At 38.6% G+C, this 17523-nt stretch overlaps 1 protein-coding gene across 8 annotated transcripts in view; it reads left to right on the top strand.

Annotated features, from left to right (window-relative positions):
* LOC122400381 (LIM domain only protein 7-like) overlaps nt 1–17523 on the top strand; it is a 199706-nt gene that overhangs the window by 90542 nt on the left and 91641 nt on the right. For 2 of the 8 annotated variants that reach the window (XM_043401823.1, XM_043401822.1), the window contains one exon: nt 2200–2294. The exons of 4 other annotated variants lie outside the window; for them this stretch is intronic. The gene's annotated coding sequence lies outside the window, so the exon portion shown is untranslated. Of the gene's footprint in view, nt 1–2199; nt 2295–13180; nt 13525–17523 lie in introns of those variants that run through there. 2 more of the 8 variants (XM_043401820.1, XM_043401821.1) reach the window with 1 other exon arrangement.

Here is a 17523-nt window from a genome sequence, read left to right as displayed (position 1 = left end):
GTTTACTCTTCCTTCGGCGTGGCTACAGGAAGAATGGAATGAAAAAGCGAGTCAACGACATCGAGGAACGGAGTACCGTCGGAGCTGGCTGGCTGCCGGTCGGATCGTAAAAGGATTTAGTGCCGGTTCTGGGACGAGGTCGTTCCCGGAGATGACGTAGTAAAATTTACAGTGGGCGTACGGCCGTGAAGGCCTTCTTCCGATCACTTACCTGGCCCCATACTTACTCTCCATTGGCCACTCGATCCTCTCTGCTCCGGAACGCTCTCTGTCCGAGAAGATAGACGCTCTTGAAAATGACCTCCGACGACTTCGAAACCGAGACGCTTCCTGTCTTGACCATAAGCGCGATGTTCGCATTGTTCGAACGTTTTATCGGCTACTGTACAATTTTCGGCTAATTTCGATGAGCTTCGTCCAGTCAAAACATAAAAATTATCATCGTAACGTTTGCCCATAAAACGATAATGGATCGATGTAGAAGATACACCAATAAGAATGAAAATGGAATCAACGACTTATAAAAAAATACAAAGGATATATTCGTCGTACAGTTTTACAAGGAGGATTAATTTTTACGATCATCAGGATGTGGTATTTTTCGCCAAATATGTAACAATGCATTTCTGTTAGATACTAATGTTCAATTTACGAATCACAGTCATTTTAAGAATCATTACTACATAAATTCTTTATTTAAGTATATTTAATTGCGTACATGTAGAGGCTGATATAATTAAGAGAAATATGTTAGTTCGAGAACGAAATGAGTAAGCTCTAACAAGCTGGAAAAAGGTCGTTGTTCGTCGGAATGAATAGTTGGCGGAAAAGTCTATTCAAAACAGAGGGCAACGATCAAGAAGCGTTAGAGAGGTGAAATACGGAGAGGGGTAAAGGAAATAAATCAGACGTCGGTGTTGGTAGCTTGCCCTCGGAGGAGTCTGCCTTGCCCTCGGCCTGTCGGTGCAACTGCAACTGCAACTGCAACTGCAGCAGCCGACTCGGTCGTTACGGCATTAACGCGTAAGTGCATAAGTGTGGACCGTGGTCGAGATAGAGCCGCTCCGGCAAGAGGCTAGAAAAGCTGGGGAAGGTTGCAACGGCTGTAAACGATGCAAACGGCCGAGGTGAATGCACTTCTTCTCTCACGTTGGATATACAGCGCGAGCTCGAGTGAACGTCACCGGTTGAGATGCCGATGCAACGTGGATACCGGAGGCTTTTAGGAAGTGTCATTGACAGTACGCCGCGACCTTTCCCTCTACGCTATTTGTACGCTGCCATTTCGTACAGCAAACTTGGAGAAAGTAACGAATTAAACGCGATTTTGTCGATGTTAGGGCTTGGTCAAGTTCGTTGGCTAATTTACGATTAATTTATCACGATAAGCGTTTATTGTAAATATACTAGGTAGAACTACATTTATGCTCATTTTAGTGGACTTTTCTGAACTATGAACAATTATGCACAAAAATGTGAACATTTGTGCTGTTGTTGATTTGCGTCAGATAATACAGATAGCGAAGCTTACGATAATGAATTAATTCCCAGGCATATAGACGCCCTCCATTCTTTAAGTACAGTTTATCATTATCAAACTTCAATAATGCATTATTAAAAATAGATCTTTACAAACTGCAAAGTTTCTCTTTGGAAAACGCTTGTTCGAAGTTACGTAAATTGATATCGCGTAAAATGGACAGAATCGTTAGGACGAGAATAGGTGGTTTTGTGTCGTGGGAGTAGTGGATAGAAATTGTGATCGTAGCTAATAAAGAAGTCGGGTTCACGTTCGGTATGTAGAAATTTGCGATTCAAAGCGTCCCCGGAAATTTGCATTTCGGAAAGTCGGTACTGTATGAATCACAGCGAAAAGCTATGGTTAACGTGGTTGGAAATAATTAAGCCTCCCATGGTGTCGTTAATTTTCAACGAACATCCCCGTCCGCGGTAATGCAAATTTCGGAAAGCCGAGACTCGCGTTCATAGTTTAGTGCCGCGGATGCCGGAGCGGATATACGAACATTGTATTTTACGATACTCTTTCTACTCACGCGTGTCTTCTCACGGAGCTCGGCACATATCTTATCCATGCAAGGTAAACGAGGTAAATTTACGATCTCCTAGCATTTTCTATTGAAAGAACAAGGTACACGCACGGCCGAATGCACTCAACCGCCTTGTGTTTTCTGATTTCAGGTGAGTACAGCTGATCCACGGCTGGAGACCTCTCGCTGTGTCCTCGTGTTACGATTTACAAGGATCCAGGATCGCGGTGCAGGAGCAAGGGAAAGGTAAAAAATGCTAGCGAATGGTCGCGTGATATCGATTTTCGTAGTCGATCGCTATAAAGACTTTGTTCCTTCTGATCTAACAAAGAAGGTTTCGCACTGTCATTCAAGAATGTCAAGAAACCTACACCAGATCAAGCCAAAAGAACAATTCAATAACAATAATATGGATTTCTTCCCATATTGATATAACCGGCAACGAAAAAGCGGACCGCGCAGCTAAAGAAGCAGCCAACTCAACCACCCCCAACCACCACGACAACAGCACACATCTGGAAACGTTACTCTCCACTCTTAAAGAAAAAATTCAAAATTGTTGGAACAAAGAGTGGAGCACATTAACAAAATCCCGTACAAAATTAATCAAAAACGACTTCTACGAAAAATCCATTACCTGGAAATTACCCAGACCAGACCAAGTGATAGTATCACGAATTATTATAAGCCACACCAAACTGACCCATCAACACCTCCTCCAAAAAGCAGGCCCACCAATATGCGAAACGTGCAAAGACCTCCTCACAATAGAACATATCATCATCCACTGCAGAAAATATATTCCAATCAGGCAACGGCACAACATAAAACCAACCCTAAAGGACAATCTGAAGGACAACACATCGATCCAAAACCTACTACAGTACCTCAAAGTGACTAAATTGTACAACAAGCTCTAAAAATGTATTCTCCGAGTCGCTAATAACCCTTAGCGGTTGATGCGACTTTAAACAAATAAATGAAAAAAAAGGTTTCGCAGACGTTCGATTAACTTTGACAAAATTTTTATTCGAAGTTATAGTAGAAAATCATTCGAGAAATTTGGTATTTGTTAGAAAAATTGTGTCAAAGTCCTTCGTAAGTAACCCCGAATTTTCTTTATATTTTGGCTCAACAATAGCCTCCCTTTTCAAAATAGATAAATAAATTTCGAGGACGATAGAAATCGAGCATCGAACGTAAAATTATTTCTTTTCTACGAGAATATTCTATACATATTGAATTTTATTTTCTGTAGAGTATGAAGTATTTAATATTCATTTGTTTTGCACTTCAGTAGCAAAATTATTGTCAACGCCAATTCAAACCTATTATTAATCGGAATATTTAATAATTTTAGAATTTATTTTATATTTATTTTGGAATATGCAGGCATACTACTTATGAAGTAATATGAATACTTATTATACATTTTCAATACTCACTCCTGTTATCTATGTATTTTAGATTATACGTATAATCTAGAAACGCATGTTACGAATTACAATTTAAAGAATTAAAAATATTTTATTGCAAGTTTAGTACGTAATAAAATCAAGAAGAATTAATATAATGTTATGAAGCATGGTACGCTGTAATAATTACACAGTATTGCATAGAAGATGACTACACCGTGCATAGAACAAGTTAAACCAGATCCATAAAGTGAATTCGACGTCGTGTCATCCTTCCGTAAACTTACTTCTTTAAATAATAGAAGAGCCGCTAGCTAGACTGAAGGCCATAAGCCTAGACGATAGTCCAATTACCTGGCCTCATCTCTATCATTCGCTTCTCCACGCTCAAACTACTACCTCAGGGATCATATTAAACTAGTTGGGCTATACGAGGTGTGTGTAAAAAGTAATGAGACAGGTTCTCTAAAAACACTTATTAACAAGTCAAACCCCATCGAAATAGTTTTCTTGGGACTCCACGTATCGTATTGAAAACAATGCTAGAGGCGTATAATCTTTTCTCTCGACAACTTTTTTGCTTGGAAGAGCTAGCAATTCCAGACGAGATTGCAAATATTTTACGACCTTCAAAAATATTATATTTTAATGTCACGTATCTTTACATCCTGAGATGCATAATTTTTTAATATTAAGATCTCTATTTTTTTGTTTCAAGTGTAATTTATGCAATGCATTTTCAAATTTACAATGTATTACAAAATTGTTTAGGATAAAAGAATCGTATTGTGAAGTTGTATACAACGCTACTGTTATTAGAAATGGTATAAATAATCGGGTACAAATATTTCTATTTTAAGGAAACTAGTAGTCAATGCATTAACAACGAGTAAAATGTTTACTATCTGTTGTCCAATATCCGAATAAAACTTTGTCCAACTCTGATCAAAGCTGAACTCTCAAACGCGCGAACTTCGAGTTGGAATTCTTGCATGCACGCGGAATAATTAGCATACGATGTAATGAATTCGACCACGTGGTATGGTATGGTTGGAAAAGAACGTGCGACGTTTGATTTTCGGTTCGCAAGGAGGAAGACAATTCACAATACTGCATTGTCAGCCCGTTACCGACGGAAATTCTGTTTTCCAGAGAACGCGATCGCTCCTCGAACCGTTTTGAAACGCGCAAAAAAATTCTTGTCACCGCGTCGAACGTGTACGCAAGGTGTTTCGAGGACGCGAACAATGGTACACGACGTTACACAACGCGACAGAAAACGGGTTATTTCGTCCCATTCCTCGATTTCGTGACAATAGGCACGGTTGCGGCGGCACCGGGTCACAGACGACGTCCTGTCTCATGATCGTACAATGACGAACCGACGAAGAATTTCGCGAGGAGTAAATAGGCTCCCTGGCTTGCAGATCCCACGAGGTCTTCGGTTAACGAGTCCTCCGCCCCGTAGACGAATATCGTCGCAACGGGGACGATAAAAGACGCGCAGAAGCGTTTGTTTCGTAACGTTTTTGTGCAACTGGTTCTTTTCTTTTGCAACTCGTCATCTTCCACTTCGCGATGGAAATGCGTAATTAGTTAGGATTTCTGCACGATTCTGATAAGAGGACTGGGAAAATTTAGCAACGGAGGAAACATTCGTCTATTATTTATTTATTTTAACGTGTCTGTTGCGCAGGGTGTATGCACTCCAAAGAACATACTCTCAGTTCTTCACCCCCCTCTGTACTCTAATATCTACTCTGTACTCGTTGTTACTTTACAATACGCTTTGCTTCCCACTCTAATAATGAGACCTTGTATATTTTAATGATTCTTAAAGGAAGCTCCAAACGTGATTCGTAAATTGAACATTTTTATCCCTTCTAACTTGGGGGATCCCCCTTAGAGCCCAATGAGGATTCACCAACTGGCATTTAAAGACCACAGCTTTTTAACTCTAAAAAGATACTCTTAAAAACATGCTAGTTTAAATTATTCAATAATTATGAATTCTGACTAAATTAAAATAAATAATTACAATAAAGTTGTTTCAATGTTATACAATTTATAAATTTTTAGTAATACGTTATAGATTTTGTATGGATTTATGATTACGAATAATCCACGTTTTGCTACACTGGAGATTGCTGGGAAATTAAAAATATTGGAGTACAACGTTGAAAATTACTTACACCAATTTGTTATGGTTTCTAAGGAATTTAAAATAAAATAAAATCAATAGTTTCGTAACTTTATTTCTTCGAGACTAAACGATAACTGTCATCCGTTGAAATAAAAATTAATTTTTCATTCGAAACTGTTATTTCGTCTGGTTTCAAAGTAGAAAAAAAAGACGGAAACACGAAGTTTGCGACACGCTGCTTCGTAGAACGATTTCAACGGACGACTCGAAAGATAAAACGACTGTCGACGAGTCGTTCCTCACCGCGGTCACAATTGTGTACTTAAACTCTTCCTCCTACGCGGCTTCGAAGCCATGAAAAAAGAACTATTTCTACGAAGAAAGGGGATTCAATCAAGCTGTATGACGTCGATCGGCTGCAGTTTCGTAACAGTCGGGCGCGTGTAGAGTCGCCTACGAGTACACCCATGTATATAGAGCACGGTAAAGGGAGTTTCGAAAGCCTCGGGGACATAATTGCACGTTAATTGTACGCGATCGTGATTGCACCTGGCGATTTGGTCCAGCTTTGTCGGTGTGACACGGGAGCATAATAATATATCGTAATGGTTGCGGTACGACCAACGGGTGGGGACCGATCGAAGTTTTCGCCGCTCCGTGGAACCAGAGCGGAACAGAATGGAGTCTGAATAGTGGACCGTCGCCATTAACGGTGTCCTTTCCTCCGCTGAAATTGCACCTCAAGGATTATACAAGAAATCCCGCGTTCCTCCGCGAGGCTCACGTTTCTCTGTTTCGCTCTCCACGATGATTTTTCTCCTCAATTTCTCTTTTTTGTTGCCGGTGCAACGGCGATCGACTACGATAGACGCTGGGATATTTACATTTGGGCGGAAGGAATCCTTAAAAAATTGTTACAGATTCTTGCATCGACGATAAGAAATTGTACTTATAACAAGAAGTGTCTTATGGTTCAAATTCGTTGATGACTATTTGTAACGTTGCGTGTTGAGACCTCTGGTTTTCCTAAATTCGACAACTTTGGTCATCGAGGGTGCAGGTTTCGCCATCTTAAGTTAATTGTATCTGTTTTAAATTATTTCCTTACATGCATTTGGGCTTTAACAACTTCCCCATCGCATTTGTTCATTGTACGTCATTTACAAAATTACAGAAGATACATTAACATAGTCAAGAAAGTTTAACTCAAGAACAAGGCCAAATAGGTCACGTGTTTACGTCAATATTTTCATTGACTTTGAGTATCCTATTTAATTAACACATCGACTGTCACGCCATCCACACACGGGTGACACGATTTTTCACCATGAAACTAAAAAAATTAACTCTCAAGATTAGATGTTTAAACAAGTAAATCTAGATGAGACTCTTGAATTTTAACGAAGCTCTAAGAAGAAGTTCCATGCCAAACTCTGGGCATGCTAGCTTCAAATTGTCCAAACGCAAAGTTTTGAGAGGTTTGGTCTGACAGCGAATGTCTTAAAAAGAGTCACGCGATACGGAATATTTATTAGCAGTGCTGAAGAAAACGAGTAAGCCTGATGGTAAATAATGGTGGATTTACACATATTTGGAATCCGAAATGGCGCCTTTGGAGCGCCGTTAATAAATGAAAATGGCTGACTCGGTGAAAATTTAGCATAATCCTGATAGTTTCGCGTCGGTGGCAGATGACAAAGAGCCGTTTCTCGTTGCGGCGCAGGCGGGATTCCAGGCGAAACGACGATTTCCTGGTTCAAGTGCAACTGTCGAATGCTCAGGCATTCCTGGTCGCGCGGCAGGAATTTAGACGACATGGAAACGACCTCCGCGACGTGGCTGCACGGCTGGCCGCGCCGCGGAGCGTATTTATGCGCCGGGCATTTATTACGACACGACGTTCTGCATCTAATAACCTCTCTTCACCGGCGTAGGCTGCGAGAACAGGCCGCGATACTTGTTCCACCGAACGCCCGTGGCCCGTTAGTCTTCTTCGTTCCCGCTGTGTTTCGCGCTCGTGTCCCGTCACGTGTTTCTCATTTTCAATTGTACTCTCGAACATCCGCGGCATGCGCCGCTCGCAATTAATGTCACGGGCGACTGTCACGCCCGGGGAAATTAAACTCGCGAAAGATTGGCCGGCAGCGGGATCATTTGTCCGTTACACGATGCTTCATGTAACGCGACGGAAATTCGAGGAAATTATTAATGTAGGAATGCCAGCCGGACAGGCTATTTGTACCTCTTTTTAACTATCAACAACAAATGGTTCTTCGATACTAATATACTCTTGATAACTTTTTCACTCTTCGAGTGAAAATTACGAAGCTCGTCCACACGTGTTAACTCTAACTTTAACAGTATACGCTCGCCAAAGTATTTAAAATATATAGATACCGTATTTGGGAATTGGAGAATTTAATGAAAATTGAACTGTGCTAAGATTAACGTAGCAGCCATTGGATCCTTTGCTCTTTATATTTAACATAATTCGTGGCTAGCAAAGTAACTTGAATCCACCGTTGAATAAATTGAAATAGTTCAATGTGTTCGTGTAGAAGAAATCAAATTTTTGTGTCAGAATACGAAATATCGTGAACGAGGAGGTTCGTGCTCGCCTACAAGCATTGAAGTCTCCAGTCTGTCTTTAAAAATTCAATGCTACAGACTGCGCTATTCTTATCATGGCGACGCTCGCCACTGGACGTTACTAAGTCAATACTCTTCCCAATTAGTAATTTTAAACAATCACAGTCACTCATTTTTGTAACGTGAGATACATTAAATCAGTTCGAAAATCTTTCATAGGAAAGAACATTTGTAAGAAAAAGATTTCTTCTTGAATATCACCAAGTCTTAATTATATTCAGTTACAAAATTGTATCTTTAACAAGAAAAAAGTAGTAATATACTAAAAAGAATAAATAAGACAGTATATCTATAAAACAATAAAAGTATATTACTATCTTAATTCTATGGAGTGAATCATAATACATAATAAATTAAATCTTCGCCGATGAAAGCATTTAACTATAATAATAATCCGACATCCTCGACTGAAAGCTAAACTGTTAAAGTCGTTAACGTCGCAAATATTCGAACGGATATCGTTGCTTCGTTCTTGCAGCATCTCGATGCATAACTGGTTCATAACTGTTCTCGAACTATAAAAATGAAATGATACCTTTCACGTATAAACTCCCCATTTTGCAGAATTCTGGTCTCGATTAACGTCGACGGATACTATTTTGCGACTCGTTGCTCCCTTTGGTGTCTTGTCTACTATTTTCTGTTTTCCTCCTACGTAACGCGTCGCGTGTATCTCGCCGTTAATTGTTGCCGCGGACACCGTGACACGCATTTTGCTTAACGAGCCTCGCGTGTAACGCAAAACTGCATACCGGCGTCGTCGCCCGATAAAAATACCACGCCGTTAAGCGAAATATTGATGCTTGGCATTGTTCCGTGTCGCGTATCAGTGCTAATGATCAGAATTAAATATTCGGTATATTAAATCAGCCGCGCGATCGCGACGATGCGTGAAACCGTTTCTGACATGGTGCAACTAACGGTGGTTGTTTCGTTGTACACACTGTACGCAATTTATCATCCCAGTTCTCTCTTTTCCGCTCGCGTCATGTCACGCGTTTCTCACTCTCAATTGTGCCCAGAGGAACGTTGCTTCCTACGAAGCTTGTTGTGTCTAATTATTACTAAGGAAATATTGTTCCATGGAAATACGAGCCGTTGGAAAACCTTTCGGTCAGGCTACTTAACAATTTCATTATTCAAAATCATGGCGCTCTCATTAAAGGTGTTCCAGCTAGTCTCGATGAATTCGATTCTTCAAACCTTGGCTTTGTTGAAGAGGCGACTCGTAAACTCAGAATAAAATTCTTTAGAGTGAGTGAAATGTTTGATAAATTTAAACAACTTTATATTGGTAATTCTTTTATATCAATTTACCTTCTGTAAAGGTGTTACAGCAATCTTATCATTCACAGATTTGAAAATCTAGGCAAGGTTAATATTTTATTTATTAATACTCTGTAAAGTAATTTGATACTTTTGTGAAGTTGATGCGAGTAGAAACGTCTCGAATTAAACGAGTCCAGTTTTGCAACACGATGGCAGACAAATTTTCCACTTGTTAAAATTCCGTGGCCGTAGGACGGTCGTGGCTTCCTGTTCCTCCGACCCAAAAGTAAAATCGACAGTACACAGCGCGCATAATTACATTTATATTGGCCGATCGTGACGCGTGTTGCGCGCACGTGGGTCCGTGAAAAGATTTCGACGACCCACATTCGTCTTTATCCGAGGTCAAAAGTCAATACACGAGCTTTAATTGCAGTTTAGCCGACTGTAAGATGCCTGACACGATAGTATAAATAGTATTGTCGTACATTGAACGAGGCTCTGAATGCTCGTATTAAATAGAATTCAAATGTTTCCTTAATACTGTTGCAATAAACCAATATATAGGTAGACTATATTATTTTTATGGAAATACCAGTTCTGTACGTCCAGTTATGTAAAAAAAACCTGAAACTGTTGCAAGTTCCCTCGATCGGTTACAAACCTGCTATCCTGTACAAATTACACGCCCGTAGCAAGTTATTCAGTTAAATAATTTTCAACATCAAGATTTTAGATCCCACGGCGCAAAGTCTCTTCTTTTTCTATATTAATATAATGTAAAGTACATTCCATAATTTAATATCAATTCAGTTCATAAGTTTCCGTGTGTATTATGCTAACAAATTGAATTGTTCGTAAGTGTCATGCAGTCTACGCCTGGCTGTGACACTTACAAGCGATTCGGTATGTGATTGTAGTACTTAAGCGTCATTAGACTCTGTTGAAGTTGATTCTCCTAATTGTTACAACATCGCAACATCGATAAACTTCTACTTGGTACATATATTCTATTAATACAAAAATACACAAAAACTTAGGAACTAAATTAATATTTATATCTCAAAAAGCATCGAGTATCTACTAAGTGACGAGTAGTTGTCAGTAAAGAAATTGTACAACTCCAAATAAATAAATTTTACTCCGTAAAACGAGGGTCATCGCGTAAAATTCCCATGTTCGTCGCTACAGTTACAATCTCTATTTCTTCATCGATGGCGTGTTCGCAGAAGAGTAAAAAATTGCTCCAAGGCGAAAGAATCCCTGCATCCCCGTCGGGAACAGAAGAACAGCGAGACTGACAAATTAATCGCGAAGCGCGATCGCTTGTACTTTTACGATAAAATCGTCCCAACGTTCTGGACGTTGCGTAAGCCGATCTCGCAATTACTTGTAATTAATTCATTCCCCCGCGGTCGCCGGTCGATCTGGAAACTTTAATTACGAGTTATCGAGTTTATCGTCTCGATTACATTGTCCGTAGTTAATCGTGCAGCCGCGAGATCCCGGCCGGCGCGGCGTGTGCTCCGTCGACGTAGATCGTTTGCACGATCTTTGGCAACCCTATCTATTTTACCGTGTCTGGTTTCCGTAACACATGCATTACGTATAAAGCGCATGCACGAAACGCACGCCAGACTTTTCACCTATGTCTCAACACGGGTGCACCAGGTTGTTTTACCACGAAACAAACCAAACGTTCGCACGTTACGAAACGCCCCCGCCGCCTTCGATTTTCCTCACCCCGTGTTCCTTTTTCGTTCGTTCGGCAATTTGTTCGCGCGATTCTATGCTCGCGATTTATAGGGCGTTGTTTTCGACCAGTTAACACCATATCGAGAGTTCGGTACTCCGTAGTGTTTCCCCCGTGTCGAACCACGATGTTTCGTGAAGCCAATTGCTCGAGATTTGTTCCTCGTTTTATACGGTACCGTACACACGTTATGCAAATTTATATACATACGTACGGATACGCGTACGAACATATCGCCGCGCCAGTAAATTTTACGCCCGCCCGAGATTTACGTCGCATTCAACCGAGAAATCGTGTAGACATCGTAATAGTTTATCCCGGAGCTAGATATAGCATTGTTCGACTATTTTATTGAATTTTGCTGTTTGACTCTAATGTTTCAATTTCGGTTTACAACTGGAATTAGGTGGTTACTGCTTGTACGGTTTCGGTTTTAGCGATTAACGTTTCGTTTGGGGCGCGAATGGTACAGTCTGTCGTAAAAATTTACGTGGGACAGTAATGATTCCTAAAATGAATCCCGGATGTGATTCGTAAGTTGAACATTTTTATCCTTGGAGCCAGTGAAACGTGTCAATATCGAAGCGATGTTCATTTTAAGAATCATTACTGTACCTTGAAAACTATAGATGTTCTCGGATCCTAACCTCTCGCACACTTTGTCAATAATGGAATTATACGTAGCTAAGCATAACTGAAAACTTCTTGTACGGATGGTAACACAGAAGTCACAAAAAAACTCGCGTTAAGTGGATCACCGATGACCACTGTCCCAAGCAAACAACCGATTGTGTAAGTTTACACAGAAATTGATTAGACAACGAGTCATGTATTTATTCAGTGGCCCTAACTTTTTCAAAACTCGTATCACTTATTTCAGATAAGGTTTAAATTTGTCTCCAGCGACAATATAGTATTTACTTGTAATTTTAAATAAAAAATATCAGCTTAAAGTGCATTTGCAATGATCGAAACGTACGCGATTCCATTTAGAATTTAGAAATATGTCGGGTTTAATTTAACCCTTTAAAGTAGAATTATTATTACTTGAGACTTACAGTTAAAAAAGGAAAAAATGAGAAGAACTACGTATGATTAAATATTACCTATACTCACCTATACTTGAGAAAAAAAAAGTAAAAATAATTAAATATAGCTGGACCTCACCATGTAATTATACTTATTTTCAGTTTATAATTGCAATAGGCAAAAGTAAAAACAGTTAAATGTGATTATAATTATTTGAAGCTTATAGTTGTAAAAAGAAAAGATAAAGACACTTAAATTATGTTAGACCTCCTAACCATGTAATTGTAATTACTTGAAGTTTATAGCTGCAAATGAAAAAAGTAAAAATAGTTAAACACAGTTCGATCTAACCGCGTAATTATAATTATTTGAAGCTCATAGTTGCAAAAGGAGAAACTAAATATAATTAAATACAATTAGATCCAATAGTATCCGTTTTATTTCTTTCTTCCTCAATAATAAATATTAAATAATAATAATTTTTCTAGAAAAACGACTCATACACGAACTCTGAGCGTCGATAGAAATCCGTTTGCGCAAGACTGAGGTTTTCTCTTTGTTGAATTATATTTCGTGTTCGATATTAGTGAAGAAAAAAGAAGTTGCAGAGTTTCAGGGACTCTGCGTGTAACATTTCCCACGCATGACTCAGGAAGGTGTAATGCGTTGACGTTGAAAAATATGTGGGGAACTGAATGCGGAAGAAATCGCGAATAATCGAAGGTTGCGCAGAATTCAAGGAGTCGCGCGTTTAGTGAACACACGTAGCGCGTAGAGTGACCAAGAAACAGTCACTGCGCAGACGTAGAGCGACAAGTGAGGGAACCCCGTAATACGAAATAATTAAATCCTCAGTCATCGGCCGTCTTTCGCGGGCGAAGCTATGTCGCGGCGGTAGTTTCGCGTCGTGCTACGTTTAAACAACATTGGGAAGAACCAATCGAGTGGATTTACCTTTCCAAGCAGAATCGGTGCCACCGTTGAATCAAGTTCGCGTCGACAATCGAATTTCTCACTCGTAACGATCGGAGCAATAACTGTCTGAATAATTTGTTATCTGTTTCACGCGATACGATTGTGCGCACGATATCCAACTACGAAAATTTTTAAACACAAGTGTCCGAACCTCTGGTGTGATTTTAGCGTGGGTGTGATTTATTACGAATTTGGAGTACTACGTGACAGCATTCTTTGTTCCCTTCAGCCGTGTTTTGAAACGTGAGCATCAACAATGAATCTATTTATTATTGTGTTACGTTTAGGTAAATTTAAAGAATACGTAATTGAGTTTGAAGTTGTAGAATGGAACTATAGTTGGATCAACAGTAAGAGGCAATAGACATGATATCTTTGTTTTTATTCGTTGGCTGTGAATATACTCTTGGCTCTTTGTTTTTCTTTGCAGACATTTTGTTTTAGTGAATTGTGTTGAATTGAGTGATTTGTGTATTTTTATTTATTGCTAAATTTGATAAAGGCAATTTTAATATTATCTAATATACGATCGATGTTTGATGAAATAATTCACAGTTAAATTATGATAAACACTGGCATAGCAAAATCATAGATGTAATTAACTAAAGGTCATAATACTTTTAATTTACACGTATTTTCATGTAATTGTACACCTTCATAGCGAATATTACACGGATTTACTTTGTAGATTTTGAGAAATTTCAGGATCATTACAATAAAATCATTAAGTAGATGTCAATTTTCAGATTCATAATAATAACTCCAACTGAAATCGTATTTATCATATAATTAATACTGAGACAATAATTTTATCGCAATTTGTTTATATATATGATTACAAACAGATACAATTCTTATCTTAATACAAAATTCGAATGACAAATAAAAGGTAAACAACTGTTTCTTCGTTAGGTGAAAAATTAAATTTACAATAATAATTTGTTATACATACAATACAATAATTAAATTGAAAACAATTCAGAAAAATTCTATCAAATTAATTCGTTTCTTTTTCTCACAATTATGAAGAAATTTTCATGGATAATAGATATTTTGATTATTTTTAAAATAGTATTTTAAAAAGTTTATCAATTTTTGGAGTAGAAAAAAAAAACTGTCGACTTTTTAATTGTTTACATTTGCTTCGATAAAAAACTTAGACCAATTATTTAAACGCCAGACTATTTTTCACACATTTTATTCGATCAATTGTCGGTGAAAAAAATGTCAGCTTTGCTACTATGACGTAAGTGTGTGTCTTTGCTAACAATTGAGGTCTTGGTCATGATTAAAATTTGCTAAAATGGAGTAGAAAATAATGTTTAATGCCTCCAGCTGGCCCTGCTCGTGCATTATAACCCCCGATAAAAGCTGACGCTATGAAATATGAGGTAAAAAATTATAGGTCGCGGCTTCCTTGCATTTCCAACGAACTTAACTGCAGGCACGATGAAGACAAACACAGTAAAATGTATATAAATCTCTACAACCGTGTATCGTTGTCGGTGCTCTTATCTAATCTGCCGTACATGCTCAAATATACGACGAGATAAAAGTATCGAGGGGAGAGATTATGGTCTCGTCGGGTACGTGTCGAATTAAAAAATCGATCGATTCGGTATCCGTCCACCGTTAAGCGCTTATCGCTGGACCCGACGTATCCGCATAAAATTAACACCCATGCGGTCGGACGGTATCGAGGTGGATAAACGTTTTGCGAGGCGAGAACGTGGGCACCGTATTATCGCTGTTCTTTTTTCTTTTCCGGGCGAGGGAGCGCAATCCGGCGTTTATTTGCACGCACCGCACGGGACACGACGATTTGCCCGCGGCGTTTTGAAACTTTGTACGCCTTCTCGCCGATTCTGCGCCACATACACTAACGCTCAAAAGTTTGGGACCACGTATCCCATCAGAACAGAGCTCTAATGTTCAAACCATGAGTGGGTAAAATTTTATTCAATAAATAGCAAAGAAATCATTTCTAGCTTCGTTTTTTAAAAAATTGTGTCGATTAAAAATTTGTACACGCGAGAAAATAGTTTTTGTGCTTTTGTATTTGTCGACACGAAAGCCTCGATTCCTTCAAATAATCGTTTTCAAAGACAAAGAAATCATTGGAATAGGTTTGAGAGTGACCGGTACATTTTGCTCGTGTCTCAAAATGAACCCTCCTCCAATAGTCTCCTTCAAACCCAAACAAACAGATCATTGCAATAGGTTTGAGAGTAACCAGTACATTTTGCATGTGTTTTCCCGCATTGACATATAGCATAATTGTATGAAGTCTGCTGTCTACACTAATGATTCTTAAAATGAACCCTCCTCCAATAGTCCACTTCAAACCCATACAAACAAATCATTGCAATAGGTTTGAGAGTGACCAGTACATATGCTTTTGCGTATCGAGATATAGCATAAATGTATAAAGTCTGCTGTCTACAGTAATGATTCTTAAAACATCCCCGAAGTTCATTTAACGAATCATTACTGTAGTTAGAATCATTTGTATTCTAAAAGGTGTGCTGCGTGGATACTTTCATCCACCACTGTACGTTAAGCGCACGCTCACGGAGCGGTCCTTCCACCCACGATTAAGCGCGGTCCACGCTCCTTTTCGTCGCACGCGCTGCGTGTGGTACGCTCGTGACCGGCCATTTCATAAATTGGATTAACGGTCGTGCAGGCCGGATAATTGACCCGGCTTGTAATTCGTACGTTCGTTCCTCTTGGCCCTTTGTTACGTGTACCCTCCATTATTTTTGAATCGCAACGCCCGGATACGTGTATACGTTTGTTTCTTTTCTCCTTCGAACCTTTCGTTTTCTTTTTCTTTTCTTTTTGCTCCGTTGTTTCGTTAATCATTCCACACGCGAAGAATGAATCAGACGCGTCCAAATCGATTATCATTTCGTTGCACCAACGTCGATTAACCTCGATCGTCCTTAGCAAACACGTACAATCGCTGAAAAGTTTGAAACATTACTCGATATTTTTACTTTCTGTTTAGTTGTAAATTAATTTATTAGTATTTTAAAATGTGAATACAGTAGAGATCCGATTATCCGGATTGTCCGAATAACCGGTAGGAGTGTTATATATTTTATTTTTTATTAATAAATTGTATTATTACATTACTCATGGTTGTTTTAGTTAAAAATCAAAAACGAATTTTCAAGAAAAATTGACAGGGGCGCCTCAATTTTTCGGTGAAATTGAAAAGTTTCAAATCGTTCTGTAAAAATTATTTTCGGTTGCAGGTGTCAATTACAATCATTTTTGGTCATTAGACATACCCCCGAATTCCTACGCACTTTCGAGAAAAAAATTCTTTACCGAATATACAATGTCTGACCAGAGAGAGAATGATTCCACTGAAATTTCATGCGTATGTTTAAAAAGTCATAACTCCTGAACGGATCGGTGGATTTTAATGTTTCAAAATGCAAACGACGCGTATTTTGGCGAAGAATATTCAGAAATTCTAGGACTTTTCGAAAAGTTGTTCCTTAACCCCGTAAAATGAGAAAACACCCATGAAAATGTCCCAATTCCTCGTTTCTATCACTTCATATGTAGGTATAGTCCAATTATTCGGCATTGCCCTAATGATTTTATTTCTATGTCAAATTTTAATCAATTTTTAATTGTGAGATTTAATTCTTTAATAGAATTTTGTTGAAATTCTGGTCTGTAAATATTTATTTTTAAATTGATGCATGGAGCTAATTACTAAAGTAAACTTAAATTGACTTCATCCCTTGACTATTATTATATTCGTTCGTGTCTTTTTCTACACTTCTGCAGACAAAATTAATTGTCCTCGTTGAAGCCCGTTGAATTGCAAATACAGTAATCCTAATTGATGCCGTATAAATTTGTATCGTGTTTCGAAATGTCTTTTCGTTGCACGAATACCGATTGAGATTTTTATGCGAACGAATGTACTTATTATTACGTTCAAGAGGATACAATGGCCGTTGAAGGTGAACCAGAATGCTCGTACGATTCAAGCCTGATAAAATATAATTTCATATAGACTGAATTTTATGTCCAAACCAATTGGAGGGAGATATTTATAGTTTTATGTGTTGCTGCGGTGCAACGCAGCTTCATAGGTCTGTAATAGCAATATTAATGTACATCTCGATATAATTGGACGTTTCCTTGTATGGATAATGAGCAAAATATCAACTTCTGCATACTAAATTATCAGAAATAAAATACTGTGTATTTAGTGAT

This window comes from Colletes gigas, unplaced genomic scaffold (assembly GCF_013123115.1).
Source record: "Colletes gigas isolate AHSC1104 unplaced genomic scaffold, ASM1312311v1 Colletes_gigas_Sc00017, whole genome shotgun sequence".
NCBI classification, from domain to species: Eukaryota; Metazoa; Arthropoda; class Insecta; order Hymenoptera; family Colletidae; genus Colletes; species Colletes gigas.
Note: the sequence above shows the minus strand (reverse complement) of the source record. Positions and strands in the feature narration are given on the sequence as shown.